Below are 14,380 nucleotides of genomic sequence, written 5' to 3' on the forward strand. Positions count from 1 at the left end.
GGTAGCCTTGGAAGCAAAAGATATTAAGTTTGGAAGAAGTTATGCAAGTTTTGGTGAAGACCATTCTAAGATAGAGTTTATAGAGTCATGTTCTGGTAAACTTGTTATATCACTTATTATAATTATTATTCTAAGAAGTCAAAGCTAAATATGTAAAGAAGACATGTTGATAATGAATGGATAAGTTCGCTCATCATAATGTTACGTATATGGAAATATATTCAAGTTTCAAGGTGAAAGATTAATGTTATTGCTAAGTGTAACATGTTCTTAATGTGGTCATATAAGAATTAATTGAGGTGTGACAATTGACTTAGGGAATTATTTTATGGATTCAATATAAAGGAAGAACATTTTTCTTTATCATATATGTCATGGAGAAGTGATTGTAAGTAGCACAAAGAATAGAATGTGATGTTGAGTAGAGTAGAGTGAAAGTGAAGGAAACTTCATTGCTAAGGTTTAATTGAGTGATCCAAAGTTGGATACTTGGATCCAAGGTTTATGACCTGGTCTACAAGGTTTGACAGTGATTGCTCTAATTGACAGGATAGAGGAAAGAAGTTATAATATAGTACATACAATTATTCTACAAGGAATAGTTGAGAGATCAGTTGGACAGTGAGTTCGGTGATCTTTCCCCAAAAGCTACTTGGACAGTGGGTCCTTCTATCTTCGATAACTCCTAAAAGGGTTGGAATCTTCTAACAAGGATTCAAATTCTCCTAATAGGGACTCATATGTACTAAATTTTGTAATAGACTCCTAATAGGGTCCATCCTCTAACAAGGAATATTTATATTAGTACATCATCTTGTGGGCATCATTCCCGCCGGAGTTTTTTCTGTAATCAAGGGTTTCCTTAGTTAACATATCTAGTGTAATTGTATATGTGCATCTTGTTATGGTTGTTGTTTACTTTGGTTGAATGAATAAGACTATTTAAGGTTGATAAATGTTTTAATTGTTAGATAACTAATTCACACACCCCCACCCTCGGCCCCCCCTCCTCAATTATCTTGGTGGACTATTGTTTCTAATAGTCTACTCCTTATCATTGTCTCTTATTGTCTTTCCTATATATAGGAAATCTCATTATGTATAGTTCATTCATGTCTAATAATACTAATGTCATTCTCTCATCTTGTTATAATTGTCTTATCACATTTTTTGAAGTTATCTTCATCCTTAATTTGATCTTGAGTTTGTAGAGTCACTTAAAACTCTAACATGGCACCTTGAAGCTCTTTAATTGTGAAGGCTCATTCTCAAGAGTAGAAAACTTGGGTTGATTCAACTATGGATATAAAATAAAACTATTTAGGTATCACCATTACGTCTAAGATCTTTTTCATTGAAATTTGACTCTAAATTTTCCTATATTAGGCAAAAGTCAAATTCAAGGCAAATTTTTTAAGAAAATTAGGTTGTACAACCCAATCTTCCACTCTTTGGTACAATATTATAATATATATAATATTATGCATTTTTTCCATATATTTTGCAATCTACAATTATTTCAATAAAATAAAATATGGTTGCATAGAGACCTTCTATTCTATGTAAATCATACTATAATTGTAAGCATTTGCCAAATGTTTTTTTCCTAGTATCCATACAATTTATGGAATATTTACTCATTGAAAATAGTGGCCTCATACTCTACATTTCCTAATATCAACCATCACACTCCTATCCATGGTCTCTTCCATCAATTGCATTTAAATCCCCTAAGATCTAGTTACAAGTAGGTGGAGGCTTTACATAAAAAATTAAGAGAAATCCTCCCCATTCATCTATTTGGGACTAAAACTCTTGGTTTCCAAGTCTCTCCACGTAGTGGCAAGTCATCTACACCAGCCATGCAGAAAAAATATATCCATGCCAATAAATATTATAATTACCTTTACCTCAAGCCAATAATTTTGTGATGCCCATGGTATGGTGTAGCCTAAATTTGGTGTCCATTTATTCATCATTTTTTATGGGTTATTATCCTTCTATGACCATCAAATTTAACAAGGGACCATTAAAATTTAACTTATCCAACTACTATTGTCATCAAGGATTTGATATTTTTTCCCCTTCACCATTGAGATTTTTTATTTTGTGGTCCAATTTTGAAAGGCTCATAACTTGCTCCTTTTTTATGTTTAGTCATAGTTTCTATTGGATTGGTATTCTTAGTAAGTCTAATATATATACAAAAGTAAGTGTGCGTGCGCAAGCGCACGCGCGCGCGCGCGCACACATCCACACACACACACACACACACACACACACCAAATTTTGATAATCTCATATTAATACATGTGTGATTCCTAAAAGAGAAATATAACTTTGTTGTATCTATCGCAACATACTACATACCATATCATACATGAATTTTCATTCAATATTGTTATGTTTGATCGAGGATCTCTATATTATTGAAATATTAAATTGTTTTAGTTGTCCCTAGAGCCCACCATCCACCTGCCAAGTTTGACGATCTCTAGCTATAATAGTTAGAAACATTGATACCTATGAGTTTGAATTTTGAAATAAGAGGGAGATTTTTGAATTGACAGTAAGAGGCAAAAGGGGGGAATGTTCCTTTCATTCTATAAGTCAAATTTAGACATTCTAAGAATCATTTGAGTTCAGCAGAATAATAGAGGTAAAAAGTTCTATCAGATCCAGCAACAACACGTGTGGATGACTTTCTGGATATTTTGTGAAAGTAATGTTTTTGTCCTATATGAGTAGTGATTGCTCCAAGTTTATTGTATGTAGCCATACATTTTTGTAAGTTTGATTTATGTTTTTAGATTTTTTCTTCTTCTAGGGTTTATAGTTTATTCTACATATTTATATGAGTTTGATTTAGTTAATAGAAAGCATGCAAGCATATTTACCATCTCCAATCTATTGTGTTTTTAGATCTTGTATCCTTTGATACATTTTGTTGTGCATGTTAGAAATTATTGAGAAAATGGAGGAGAAATCATTAACCCTTTTATGCATTTTGTAGAACATTGTTCTTTTTCTCCATGACACTCAGCTCCTATTTGAGCTGAGTAACTCAGCATCCATTGACTAAGTGACTCGGTCTCCTTTGCCAAGTCCCCTTCTACCAAGCTCCCTTCAGTGACCAAGCAACTCAATCCCTATAGGTGCTGAGAAACTTGGCACTACCTATGACTCGACATTACCTTTGACTCAGCACTCTACCTTGCCAAGAAAATTAACACTACTTGTCACTCGACTCCTTACCTTACCGAGTGGCTTGACTTGTTTTGCAATTTTGTGGATTTTTTGAAGTTTTTTACATTGTATCAAAGCTATATGGAACCACATCCTCATGATTTTGAGCATAGTTTCTGGTTGTTTGACATTGTTGTGATATGGCTAGAGATGTAGGAAAGACTTGGCAACAACCACTTGTTGAAAATACAATAGGGAAAGTAAACTCTAAGAGAGGGGGTGAATCAACACTTAAAACTTCAACCTTCAAATCATTCACCACACATCCATCTCACAATCTATATAAATGTAAACTAAAATACCAAATTAAACATATACATCCATAGCATGAAAGTAAATAAACATTCAACACATGTATGACACAAAATATTTGGTTACCCATAAACCCTCCAAGGAGAAGGTAAAATAGGAGTGGGGATGACACCCACAAATCTTCACTATTGTAGTCATAAACTGTATCCAATGAAGGTTACAATGTTTGATCATGAAATGTGATCTACCTTGTAAAAGGTTTGCCCTATTAAAGGCTTAGAAGATTGTTAGATCTTACCCTATTAAAGGATTTGAACACCCTGCTAGAAGTGTGCCTAGTAAAAGGACTTTAACTTACAATGAAGTAAAAACCTTGTTAAAAGATTTACAACAACTTGCTAAGACTACTCTGTTAAGAGATTTAATTGATTCACCTATTAGAATGTCTTAAAAATGATCCTTCAGTTAGCACTCTATTGCTAGATAATAGATCACCTCTTTCCTAATGTGTACTTGATCCTCACTGATCAAATGTCTCTATGTTGTCTTCTAATTCCTTTCCTTTATTCTCATCTAACTAATTTTGTAATGTATCTCAATTCACAATTTCTTAGCCACCATGAATGCTCTATTTGTACATGCAAACTTCACTCTTTTTCCCCTTCCACACACATAAAAAGTTTAGGGTTTTTCCTCCTTAAGAAGACCTAGGTGACTTAGGGTTAGGTATGAATCAACAATTGTGATTCACCCATAGTGTCACTTAATCCTTCCATTTTTTTGATTAGCTGCATTAACTACATAGAGATTCACAATAAAGATCTATCCTTATCATCTAAGATGACAAAACATTCCTTAAGTCAACTCCAAAATAGTTTATATAGTAGTTTGTGTCATTACAAACAACTATGTCAAAAGTGTATTACTCGACACTTGAAGTCCTTGATTCTCAGCATCAAATACAACTTCAATGTTGTAACTTAGCCTCTAAATTATTTGACACTTACTATCTACTCGACACTTACTATATGCTCAGCACTTGAGTGACTTGACACTTACTATCTCCTCGACACCTGAGTGACTCGACACTTACTAGTTTCTTGGCACATACTGAATATCTCTTGCTTGGCATATAATATTTGATAACTTATGCTTGACATGTATTACTTGTTTGGCATGAACTAAGTAAATGACTTAAGTATATTGTCACTCATATGTCAAAACCAATCTGAGATTAACAATCTCCCCCTTTGAAATGAGTAGCAAAATACTTGGTCATGCATGAATAAATTTATCCTTTTAAGCATAACTTAGATAATATCCATTTACATACAAAATTTCAAAACTTTAAAATTTTGCAAAACTTATGACTCATCAGTCATACCTCAAAATTCAATAACTCCCTCTGAGTTGATTGTCCCATTCTAAACTGAAAACTAAATACTCCTTCTGAGTAGATTCATCATATGCTAACTTGTTGACTTGATCTCTAATTGATCTTCAAAAATTATCTCTCCTTATCATGCATTCTCCCCATTTTGACACTTATGTCATGGGCTATACACTTATAGTGTGCTTGTCCAAGAAAGTTTTATGGACCTCAAGTATTATCTTTAGAGATACATCCTAGTTATCACAAGCTACCTCCAATGATTTGATTTGGATGGCTAACTCGAAAAAAAGATGAACTAAGTTGTTAAGTGTAAAAATATGGGGATCTTTCTACATTAATATCTCTACAAAGTCTATCTCCTTGTGAAGTATCTCCATGTGAGGGGTCAAGATGGATTGGATGCTGATCAGTGTAGCTTGAATATTTACATCTTCAGCATGCAAAGCTGCCAACTGACCTTGAGAATTCATTAATTTCCTAAAGTGCTTCTCACTTTGTGCTGGAGAATGAGCTAGAGTTGTACCTCTTAGCTTCATATCTCCCTCAAAATTGTCAATATAGTTTTGTACTTCTTGTGTGAACAAAGTTGTATTGCACAACTTAGCATAAAGTAAGAAAACATTCTCTAAGACTTTCTTTACACTGTTAATCTTGGTTGCTAATTCAACCTAGCTAAGTGTAATAGCACTTGATATCTTTTTCAATTACCTTTCCTTGAAATTTTCTCTCAAACCATTCAAGTAATTTTACATTTGAATCCACATATACATTACTGATTTTTTCTACAATGTTTACCAACTACTCCATGAATAGCTTGTCTTCTTTAGGATTGGGAAGGTTGAATGCATCAAGAAATATATCCTTAATGTCTTGCAATGCTTGATTCTTCCTAAGCTCCCTTCTGAGTAGTTCTTACTACTTTTTCCTTGCAAGTGCATCTTGTAGTAGATGACCATTTTTTTAATAGTGATTATTGTAAGGTAAAACTTTGGTAAAACAATCACTTCATCCAAGTTGACATCAGAAAATGATGTAACCTCATCTAACTTGAATGTACTAGGACTAGGCCTTGATAATTGCAGTGGTGCAACTTCTACACTTGGCCTATGAAGTGCTTGACTTGGAGGAGGAGTAGTTACTGGAAAAGTAACAAGAGTTTGTATTGCTAATTGATCCTTAGGCTATGTAGTCAAATATGACACTTTAGTCCTCTTCTCTTCTTTCCTTTCAATGGAACCTTGAACTAAAAGGCACCTTGAACTTGTGTTCTATTTTGTGCATTAGTAGCAACTTTTGGTACCAACACAGTGTGCACCAATTTGATTATGTTTTTCATGGATGGCTCTTTTTGTTGATACACTAAAAGAGGTAATGTAGGTTGTATCATAGTTAATTGAGGATATTTTGATATGTCTTGTGTTTCCACCTCTACAGATGCCTTCTTAGCCTTCATAAGTTCATCTACACTCACTAATATTGGATGACTACATAATTGTGCTTTGGTGGTGGTGTCTTGCAATATTTTTGGCATGTCCTCCTTTGTTAGGGGATTGATTTTTTGAGTCACATTATAAAAAAAATCCTTGATCTTTATAGTTTTAATGTCTACTCGTGTCACATGTTGTGGACTAGCACTCAACATAGGTATACCTAGTATACTGTATTATAGTTGCTACTAATCTTCAATTTTTTCCTATGTATCTATATTTTTTGTAGTGCCTTCCACATGTGCATCTTTTTCAGTATCAACTTTAGTAACCTTAGTTACTTCTTTTTCATCTTTTTTAGTACCCACCTCAATAGGTGTCTACTCAATTGCCTTAGGTTTTGTTAGCCCATAAATTACCTTCCATATTTGGGTACTTTGCTAAATAACATCTTCAATTTTATTCTGCATGATATTGAATGCTTGGTACTTTGGAGTAAATCTTCTTACATACTTCTTGATGGCCTTAGTCATCTTAGATTTATCTAAATCTAGCATCACTCTTGTAACTGTAGCTTCTCCTATATTTCTCTTTATTGTGAGACTATATTTCCATCTTTGCTCAACTCTATCATATAAATTCTTTGGCAGAGAGTTGGAAATCTCAATTGGAGTCATCTTAAATGTTTCCATCATGGCATATATTAACTCTTCTACCTTATCCATATCTAACTTTCAAAGCTTATCAAATTAAACATGTGAGAATCCACTAAAATTTGCATTAGTATTTATATTTTCACATAGATTATCCAAATCAGAAGAAGAACTATGACTTACCACTTTGAATTGGCTATTATCATCATATTATTTCCTCTTCTCTTCATCTAATTTGGCCAGAGCAATGTCTTTTCTCCTTGGTCTCTTCTCAAACTCATCATCTTATGTAGCTTTTCTGGCCTTCATTTCTTTTAGCTTTGCTACTCCTTGAGCTTTCTTAGCAGTAGCTCTTGTGTTGATTTGAGTAGCTAGAACTATAGGCTTAGGTTTTACAACCTTCTTTGGTTTGCTAACTGCTAGAGCTTTAGTTTTCCTCTTATTCTTCTCTATGGCTATAGGTGCTTCACTAGCTTCTTATGTTTTGACACCTTCTTGAAGATTGACTTCCTCTTCACCTAATATTCTCCTTGATCTTGTGGTGCTTGAGCAAGAATATATTCTTCTTCTTCATCTTCATTTTCTTACTCTTCTTCATCTTCCTCTGCTCCACCAAATTTTTTGTTAAGCTTCTTGATAATTTTCTTCTTCTTTCTTATTATTTATGTTGTCTTCAAGTTCATAGTTATCTTTGATTTTGTAGTATCATAATTTCCAAAGGTAGTAGCCTCAATATTTACTTCTTCTACAATTAAAGTTGTAATTGTTGCACATACCCCACCCACATTAATCTCATATCCTAGAGATCTTAACCATCTTACCCTTGGAACTGTAGCCTGTATATATGTGAAATCAGTATCAACTAGAAAGATAACATCATTAAAATGTTTCTCAACTAGTGACACTAGAATCATGTGTCTTTTTTTCATAGATTTCTTAAAGTCCTCAAAGTAACTAGTCATAATAGACTCAAAATTCTCTCCCATTTGCTCAATGTATTCACCTATTTGTACTACAATATACCTATTTTTCTTCCATGCAATTTTTTCAAAGGAAGGAAATGTGTTCTGCACATAGAATAATATACATACAAGTATTGATCCAAATTTACATTCAAGGTCATAAGTATGATCCTTCTTCACTATCTTGTATCCTACATCAACAAAAATACAAGGTACTCTATTCAATCTTTTGATTGAAAGAATTTGTGTGAAATAATCCTTACTGCAAAAGCAATTAGGTGATCTTTGATTATATCAATTTTCATTCCTCTCTTGTTCCACATTGCCCCTTTGTTTTACTTAAACACCTCTTTTGCATCACTTCTCATGGTTTTGGGCTTGTCTAGGGTTGGATACCCTATTACCCTCTACACAATTTTTGTAATAATATTGATAGGTCCATCTTCTAACCATATAGAATTGTCATGAATTCTACTCAAGACAATCTTAATCCATTTTATCTTGAAAATTTTTGGAAATTCTAAGGCACGGGTTAACCTTCTTCTTTCTACAATTTTGTATTCCTCCTTTAGTACTCTATTCTCACACAATTTTCCATATAAGTTTTTTATTTCCATATCACCTATGCTACCCACCTTGAATTAGTAAAAAAATCTCACATCTTGAATTATTAAGACTTGTGGTGGTATCATGGATAATGCACCAAATGGGTCTTCCTTGTAAGAAATGTTAGGAATTGCCTTGAAATTCAATTGTCTAATCACATTTTTAATTAATTGAACATTTAAAACTTCCTTTCCCTCTTTGACCTTAGTAGCAGAAGAACTAGATTTCGTATTTAATTCCTAGGGATTGCATAAATTTAGATGACATAGCTCAGTACACAATAAATACCTTCACAAATTTGATTAATGGTGTCTAACGATGGTTGAATTCACTTTGTAAATACTTGGAATGATCTCTTAAATTTTCCTTTAGCTCTTCATTCTCTCTCCAATTTTTAATGATGTCAAATGAGTAAAAAATTGATCATATAGACATTAAAACTTTGTAATTAATGCTCAATGCTTACAAAACTATAAGCTTGGCTTGAGTATAAATTTCAACTCACTTGGCTTCCGTGTAGTTTCCTTTATGCTCAGCAACCACTATGAGTTGGGTCAACACTATCACTTACAATAGTTGGTCATTAACTAGATTTCACTCAGAAACCATACTAAAACTTTTCATGCTTGCCAGTAACATGAAAACTGACAAAACTTAAAGATTTCTTCTAGATCATAAATAACACTTTGAATCTTTCTCCATACAAATATAATATTTTCAGAACTAAATCCTTGTAACTAATGTATAATTGACCTTTGAAATATTAGTCCCACACATACCCATTGATTGCTTAATTATAGGTGATGTGATCACCTGATCCATTGGGTGAAGTGATCCCATCTAATCTTGATGTGTTGCAATCTTTATTTCTCTTCCATGTCTTGTTCATCTCATCTCTAAAATTCTCAAAATCTTCCTTTCCTTTGCCCTTGTTGAATTCACTTCTGGGTGCCTTTGACCTTGTTAGACAATTCTACTTATGTGACTAGTCTTTAAGTAATTAAATCATGTAGTTTGACTCAACCATATTTTGTAGGCACTTCTGAAATGTGTTCTTATGCAATTTTTAGAAGCATTTCCATACTCTTAACAATAGTGACAACTATATAATCCCAATTATAAGAGTTTTCATTGCTCTTTACCTTTGCTTGCTTGTTTGATGACCATTTAGGCTTGGACATGCAATCATATGCTCTATTTCTATACTTATAATAGTTATAATAGTAACCTTCAAATTTGTGTGTGCTTATGGTCTTGGTTCTATATTCATGTGCCTAATGTCCTTATTTGTTGCATTTGTGGTAGTGACCTATGAACTTTTTCTTAGGATTTTGATTTGCAATCTTTCTCATGCAAACATTGGCAGTATGGCCTATCTTCCCACAATTATGACAAGTGCATTTAGATTTCTTACCTTTGTTACTTCTCTCTTCACCACTTTTAGATTATTCTCCTTCTTGAGTGTTGGTGTAACCTAATCTAGTAGTATCATTGTAGGATCTAGGAAATCTCATCAATTGTTCAAAATGATTGATGGCTTCACTAGGTTTATTGAAACTTTTAGAAAATTATTTTTCTCTTTTCAAATCATTTCTCATTTATTCATTATGCAACTTCAGTGTTGTGATCTCAATTTATTTTTCATTCAATTCATGATTTGCAATCATCATTTGATTCAATATTTTTAATTGCATGTGAGAAATCCTATTCACCTCTAATGTTTTCTCTTCTAGTTTGTTGGCTAGTATCCTTTTGTCACTTTAATCATGACTTTGTCCTTTTCAACTTTATTTTTCTATTCGGTCACCTCACATAGAAATATTGATTGGACTTCTTGTTATATCTTGAGATTTTAGACCTCTTCAGTTAGGGTTTCATTCTTTTCCATTAGATCTGTAATTATTGCATCAAATTCAATTATATTTCCATCTACAAATAATCAAGTAGTGCCAATATCTTGGTAATGTGTGTCATTATCTTCAATAGCTATCTCTATCACTCTTTTAAATGGTCAATTTAACTCATCTCTTGATTCATTTAGTTGATGTAGAGAAAGTTGTATTTCAATCTTCTAATTCTCAATAGTCTTTCCCACCTTGTAGACTTTCATCTCCAAGATCATTTCTCAAAGTTGTAAAGCTTTAATTTCTAGAGAACTATGCTCTAATACCAAATGTTTTAAATATAGTAGGGAAAGTAAACTCTGAAAGGAGGTGGGGGGTGAATTAACATTTAAAAGTTCAACCTTAACATCATTCACCACACATCCATCTCATAATCTATATATGTAAACTAAAATACCAGATGAAGCATATACATCCATAGCATGAAAGTAAATAAACATTCAACACATGTATGACACAAGATATTTGGTTACCCAGAAAACCTCCAAGGAGAAGGTAAAACAAGGGTGGGGATGAAACCCACAAATATTCACTACTATAGTAATAAAGTGTATTCAATGAAGGTTACAATGTTTGATCATGAAACATGATCTACCTTGTGAAACGTTTTCCTTGTTAAAGGCTTACAAGATTGTTAGATCTTGCCCTGCTAAAGGATCTCAACACCTTGTTTGAGGTGTGCCTGGTAAAAGGAATTTATTCTAAAATGAAGTAAACACCCTATTAAAGGATTTACAATAGCCTATTAAGACTACTTTGTGAAGAGATTTAATTGATTTACCTATTAGAATGTCTCAGTAGTTATCCTTTGGTTAGCACTCTGCTACTAGATAACATATCACCTCTTTCTCAATGTGTACTTGATCCTCACTGATCAAATGTCTCTCTATTGTCTTCTAGTTCCTTTCCTTTGTTCTTCTCTAATTGATTCTATAATGCATCTCAATTCACAATTCTTTAGGCACCATGAATGATCTATTTGCACATGCAAAATTCACTCTTTTTATCCTTCCACACACATAAAAACTTTAGGGTTTTTCCTCCTTAAGGAGACCTAGGTGACTTAGGGTTAGGTATGAATCAACTATTGTGATTCACCCATATTGTTGCTTCATCCTTCCATTTTTTTGGTTGATTACATGAACTTCATAGGGATTCATAATAAATATTTGTCCTCATCTAAGATCACAAAATAATCCTTAAGTCAACTCCAAAATGGTTTACATAGTAGTTTGTATTATTACAAACAACTATCTCAAAACTATATTACTCAGCACTTGAAGTTCGTGATGCTCGACATCAACTACAACTTCAATGTTGTAACTTAGCCTCTGAATGACTTGACACTTAGTATTTTCTTGGCACTTGAGTGCCTCAAGACTTACTATTGTGTGTTAAAATGTTGACACACTTCTATGAGTCATTATATTCAAGATCTCTCAAGAATGAGATCTCAATTGGTAACTCATAGCTCTTTATTCATGGATAACAAGGGCTTGTAATGGAGGCCCCCAATTTGACCTAGTTTGTGCCCATGCAAGTACACCATAAAATGAGAGATTCAAAGAGGAAAATAAAGAATGTTGGTATCCATAATCATCAAATATGCATGCAAATGAAGATGCAAGGTAATCTAAAGTATAACAATGCAAAGCAATGCAAGAAATAAAATCTAATGTATGAAAGGAAATAACAATGCAAGATTAACCTATGAAAGAAAATATAACTCTAAGTTGGTATGGAAATGCAAGAATGAAGCATGATGATGAAAGCCATGGATGCATGAGAGAAGAAGAGAATTAGAGAGACGTTGCAATAAAGCTCCAATGTCCAAATCCTAATGCTCAAAATCCTTCTCCAAAATTATTCTCCAAATGTGTAGCATAACATTACTATAGAAACTAACCTCTATCCAAATGAGAAGGAGAGGGCTCCTTATAAAGGAAAGTGTAGAGGTGGGAAGCTTCTCACAAGAGCAATGTGGGATAAATCCCTAAAAAGCCAAGTAAGAGGAAAAATCCCACCACTTATAGATATGTGCAAAAAAAGAGAGCTTATAATGGGAATTTATTTATTTAATTAAAAGAGGTATTTTATTTTAATTAAATGAGATAAGATTATTTAATTAAAAGAGAGATTTTAATTAAATAAGATGAAAATTTTAATTAAAAGAGACATTTCCTTTTAATTAAATAAACTTATTTTAATTATTAAAAAGGGATGTTTTCTTTTAATTAAATTAGATAAGATTATTTAATCAAAAGAGAGATCATAATTAAATAAGATAAAATTATTTAATTAAAAGAGATATTTTCTTTTAATTAACTAAGATTATTTTATTTATTTAAAATATATTTTTTTCTTTTAATTAAATAAGATTATTGATGAAATGATCAAACCTTAGGAAATATTTTAAATAATTAAATTAGTTGTATTTTGATCAAGAAATAATATTTGAATTGATTCAATAAAATATTGTGATGCATTGATTTAGAAAATTGAAAAATTGATTCAAGAAATTGATAAATTGAAGAATTGGGGCCCATAGTCTAGGTGACCATTTTAGGGTGTATATATGTGCCCCTCTTTGACTAATGTGTGATCATTTTGGGAACGCATGTAGTCGAAGAATGCAGTTGAAGTGTGAGGTCAATTTGGGATCACAAAGAAACACAAATGTATGGTCAAATTAGGAACACACTAGGACAAAGAATAAAATTTTTGATAACAATTTTGTCTAGACAAGAGCAAGATTTTCCCAAGCGGCACAAAGATTGATAAATCTAAATCAAGGATTGAAGTTTAATAGGTACTACGCCCTTGTAATCAAAATTGAAATGAAATAGAGGAGAAATAACAAACCAATAAATTTGATCAAATTGAACTAGAAGATAAGGTTCTTGATGTAAGATGAAAGATATAATAATTACAAAACCAAGGTAGATCATCAATGATGAAATATTATGTCCCAGAGTTGAATTAGAAGAAAACAAGTGGGATGAAAGAAAATGGAAGATAGAAGTTTGGAAGACATGGAAAGAAATGGAAAGAAGAAATAGAATTTACCTCAAGAAAGAGAATGCCTCAAAATCAATCAACTGCTTAAGATAGAAAATTTTGATTGAGATCATGAAAGAAGATAAGGAAATGAAGATCAAGACATGACCATGGTTGATTAAATGTCCACAAGAAAGATTAAGGAAACTCCTCTCAAACTCATAATGCAACCTTAAAATGAAGTCTAATAATGCAAGTTACATGAACATGCAAAGGTGTACTTGCAATAGAGCAACTGTAACATAGGATTTTGTGTTCATCATTCATTAGAGAATTTTAAGGAACTTGTTTTCATCATTGGGCTATTATTAATGGACATCAAAAAATCACACAATAATCACTAGTCACAAGTGAAACTATGAAGATATGAATGCAGTTTATATCAGATTGGAATGTGGAAAGATTCTATTATAAGAATCAACAACATAAAGGTCAAGTTGACTTCAATGTTAGCTTACCTAATTTAATGTAGCAAAACCATGCTCACATCAAGGCATAAATGTTGGGATGACCATAAGAATGGTTGTGCAAAAATAATTAAGGATGATCCTCAAATGCCCTAAGTGTTTCAAGGGGACAACAAGAGACACTCTAGAGTTTCAAGACCACATCCACAAGCAGAAAGAAAATAAAAAAAACATGCCTCTGTTGGATACAATTGATTAATTATGTCTTTTCTTTGATGTTACACAAGTGTCATATTAGTTTTCAGTTAGTGCTTATAGAGCTCACTTGGTCAGCAAGATAGTTTTTCTTGTCTACTGAGCATTCCTAAAGTTTACTCTATGAAGATAGTGTCTACCAAGCTCACTTGGGCGTCGAAGGAAATTATGGTAGAAAATAGTGTTAACCAAGTTCTCATGGTTAACAAAGGAAAGTT

The sequence above is a fragment of the Cupressus sempervirens genome, chromosome 3 (assembly GCF_028749045.1).
Source record: "Cupressus sempervirens isolate cs-2001-9-10 chromosome 3, ASM2874904v1, whole genome shotgun sequence".
Classification (NCBI taxonomy): Eukaryota; Viridiplantae; Streptophyta; class Pinopsida; order Cupressales; family Cupressaceae; genus Cupressus; species Cupressus sempervirens.